The following is a 4,203-nucleotide window of genomic DNA, read 5'->3' as shown; positions in this document are numbered from 1 at the left end:
ACTCAGGGCCCTTTTCACCCATCAGACGCCCTGCCTTGATTTCTGGCCCACATCTCTAAGTGTCCAGGTCCTACCCAGCAACCCTAATGCAGGCTCACCCAGCCCATTTCAGACTTCTTACTGTGGCTCAACCACAAATTGGTCCCTATTGTTACTGACTTTCTATGTAAATAGATCTTCCCTTCCAGCTGGGAGGCAGGGTTGCTGGCATCACACAGAACCTGGTTCTCAGGCTTTGGTCTCAGCTGTGATGGAAAGACAACCCTCTGCAGGAAACAGCCCTGCTCCAACCACTGTGCCCACAAACCCTCAGTTTAGTTTGGATGGATTTCTAGCCGAGTCCTCAACACAGTGAACACCCTTATCGGGCAGGAGGCAGACTGATGAGAGAGCTGCTTCTGCTCCATTTGGAAAGCTTCCCGCTCCCTGTGAAAGGCCTGGCCGGTCCACCAGACCCAGGCTCCATCAGATTTGGAAATCCCCCTGTCACAGCATCCTCTTTCCACTCTCCCATCAGGAGGTCATCTAACTTGTCCTTGAATTTCCTCACGGATGGAGTATTCCCACCCGTGGGGGCAGGTCCTTCCATTCTTAGACGTTTCCCATTGCTAGGAGGAATTCCTGTGTATTGAGCTCCCAATGGACACCAGCAAGTCTCAGTGCCTCCCAGCAGATTTTTGACTCATCGTTCCTGGTGTCACCATGGGCCGCCTCCCAGCCTGGCGTTACCAGTATCGGTATCATAAGAACAAGCTGTACGCAAAGTCTCACTTCTGCTGAGGTGTCCCTGATACTACGATCCACATGTTTGACCTGGGGCGGAAGGAGACGAAAGTAGGTAAGTTCCCACTGAAGCCCTGGAGGCTGCTTATATTTGTGCCGACACGTACCTGGTGAAAAGCTGTGCCAAAGATGGCTCTCGTATCTGCGTGCAGCTCCACCCCATCCACATCACCTGCATCCATAAGACATTGTCCGCACTGGAGCTGATCAGATCTGACAGGCTCCAGACAGGTGTGCGCAGTGCCTCTGGAAAGTGCCAGGGCGCGGTGGCCAGGGTCCACATGGGCCAAGTCGTAATGTCCACCCGCACCAAGCTGCAGAACAAGGGGCAGGTGATTGAGACCCTCCACGCAGCCATGTTCAAGCTCCCTGGCCGCCAGAAGATTTTTGTCATGGGGATTTATGAAGTTTAATGTGGATGAATTTTAAAACATGGTGGCAGAAAAAGCGGCTCCTTTCAGATGGTTGTGGGGTTAAATGCATCCCTAATCGTGGCCCCCTGGACAGATGGCAGCTGTCCCTTCCTTACACCTGCCTGCATGCTAAGCTGCTTCAGTCGTGTCTGACTCTGTGTGACCCCATGGACTGTAGCCCGCCAGGCTCTTCTGTCCATAGGATTCTCCAGGCAAGAATACTGGAGTGGGTTGCCATGCCTTCCTTCAAGGGATCTTGCCAACTCAGGGCTCAAACCCGAAGCTCCTGCCTTGCAGGGAGTTTCTTTACCATGAGTGTCGTCTGAGAAGCCCCTCTTTACTCGTGTCCACCAACAAATCCTACCTTCCTGTCAAAAAAAAAAAAAATTATTGAGCACCAATTGCATGACTGTGAAGGGATAAAATGGAAAATGAGAAAAACTTAGGTTCTGTCTACCTAAGCTTACCATCAAGGGATCATTACAAGGTAAGAAAATTATTGTGTAAAGAAAAAAAATAGACCAAAACAAAATACGCCAAAGACAAATAGCAATGAACTTCTGGTTGTGAAAACACAAGAAGTGCATTTTCTTCTCTTCTTTTTACTTTGTTTGTGTTTTTAAATATGGAGCGATGATTATTTCTTTTTTCAGACGTAAACTTCTGATTTAAAAGGCATGTGCCCCCCACGTCACCACCTACCCCCACCCAGGGTTTCTGGGAGAGCCTCCTGGTGCCAGGCTGTGGGCCCAGTTCAGGGATCAGCTCTGGTTCCTCTCCTAGCAGGTCACAGGCTTTCAGGAAATACCCCCATGGGGGCAAGCAGTTGAATGAAGAGGGCACACAGCCTGGCAACAGGGCAGAGCTGAGTGTGAGTCCCAGCTCAGCCTATCCCCTAGCAGGGTGACCCTGGGTGTGAGGGTCCCCCAGCTCCTCTGTCCCTCCACTTCCTCTCCCACAGGTTGAGCAGCCCTGCAAGCGGTACAGACCCACAGATGTACCACATGCCGTGGGCTCCCCACTAGCAAAGGTGATGGTTTGCGGGACTTAGTTGAACCCCAGCAACTGCCCTCATCCCATCTCTGTTTTTTCTTCCATCTGACAAAGGTCACTAAGCCCATTTATCAGACTACCTCTTAAGGGTAATGCCAGGGTGTTTCAGGGGTGTTTAACGTTTAACGTTGGCCCATTAGGTGGTGTAGATGTGGCCTGTGAGTGGCTGTGTTCCTCTCCAGAGCAGGACAGAGGACAGGGCTGCAGGAGCAAGACCCAGGTTGAGGCGCCCTGGTCCAGGAGGGACTCAACAAAAGCAGGCATTCCAGCATTTTCCATGGCAGGCAACAGTGCTTATCCTACCCTGCCCGCCTCCTGTGACCCTCACTCCACTTCACCAGGAGAAAGTACTGGTGTGATTAGAGCCGCAGGTCCCAGAGAACATAAACAATGCCGGCGATGAGGGTCATTCTCAGATGAGCCGAGATAAGCTCGTTGCCTGTTTTCCTGACCTTCACAGTCATTCACACACAGTGGATGGATGATAACATTTAACTGTTTCTAATCACTGCAGACAGTGACTGCAGCCACAAAATTAAAAGATGCTTGCTTCTTTGAAGAAAAGCTCTGACAAACATAGACAGCATATTAAAAAGCAGAGACATCACTTTGCTTACACAGGTCTGTATAAAGCTGTGGCTTTTCCAGTAGTCATGTGTGGATTTGAGAGTTGGACCATAAAGAAGGTTGAGCACCGAGAATTGATGCTTTAAAACTGTGGTCCTGGAGAAGACTCTTGAGACCCTTGGACATTGAGGAGATCAAACCAGTCAAGCCTAAAGGAAATCAACCCTTAATATTCTTTGGAATCACTGATTTTGAAACACCAATACTTTGGCCATCTGATGTGAAGAACCAATTCACTGGAAAACACCCTGATGCTGGGAAAGACCAAGGGCAGGAGGAAAAGAGGGCGACAGAGGATGAGATGGTTGGATGATACCACTGAATCAATGGACTTGAGTTTGAGCAAACTCCAGAAGATAATGAAGGACAGGGAAGCCTGGCATGCTGCAGTCCATGGGGTTGCAAACAGCTGGACATGACTGAGCAACTGAATGACTGAACAACAACAGCAATGACTCCTCCACACAGCAAAGAGTGAACTTAAGCCATTTCATTGGGAGACTTTTAGGGTTTAAATGTGTTGTGTTCTCTGCATTAGGCATTTGTGAATACGAAATGAACCTCTTCTTTTCCTTTCCTATTCTCCGAATGAGGACAACCCCAGGAAAGCATCACCAGCGATGTTCAGATGGGTAGCCTACAGTTAGCCCTGTCTTGGATAAGTCTCCTTTCCTCTGGGGCCCCAGTTCCCAGCTGTGAGATGCATGGTCTGGACCAGCTCACGGCTCAGTGCCCTTCTAACCCCACAGCAGTAACCTCATTCCCCTCCCTTCACTGTGGTGAGTCCGTCTCCAGTTTTTCTCTTCGCTCTGTCAATGCCACTTAATAAGTCACCAGGCACTCCTTCCCATCACATTTACCTGCTCAGTAGACAAACTCTGCTAAGAACGTACAGTGCCTGGGGCAGAGGAAGCCAGCAGCACGTACTCCTCCCCAAAGGCAGACCAGGGAACGAGGTTGTGAAGACAGCGAGCCAGACAAGTGCTAGGTCCCAGACCACAGGCTCCAGACCCCTCTCGAGACCCAGCTCTATATGCCTAACTCCCAGCTGCCCCAACCCTGGGTAACCAGCAGCAAGAAGTGACATTTCTCTACCTGGAGATTGACATCTGTATTGATGTGCCGGGGCTGCCACGACAAAGCACCACCGACCAGGCGGTTTAAGCAACAAGAATTTATTCTGAGACTGGAAGTCTGAGATCAAAGCGTCGGCAGGGTTGGTTTCCCTTGAGGCCTCTCACCTTGGCTTATAGACGCTCTGCCTCTCCCCGTGTCCTCGTGTGATCACCCTTCTGTACGTTTCTATGCCCTAATCTCCCCCCACTTA

The 4,203-nt window shown here is 50.3% G+C and overlaps 1 pseudogene; it reads left to right on the top strand.

Moving 5' to 3' along the window:
• The first annotated feature begins 530 nt into the window (after positions 1 to 530).
• On the top strand, positions 531 to 1,166 carry LOC112448831 (large ribosomal subunit protein uL16-like; annotated as a pseudogene).
• The last annotated feature ends 3,037 nt before the right edge of the window (positions 1,167 to 4,203 follow it).

This window comes from Bos taurus, chromosome 11 (assembly GCF_002263795.3).
Source record: "Bos taurus isolate L1 Dominette 01449 registration number 42190680 breed Hereford chromosome 11, ARS-UCD2.0, whole genome shotgun sequence".
NCBI classification, from domain to species: Eukaryota; Metazoa; Chordata; class Mammalia; order Artiodactyla; family Bovidae; genus Bos; species Bos taurus.
Note: the sequence above shows the minus strand (reverse complement) of the source record. Positions and strands in the feature narration are given on the sequence as shown.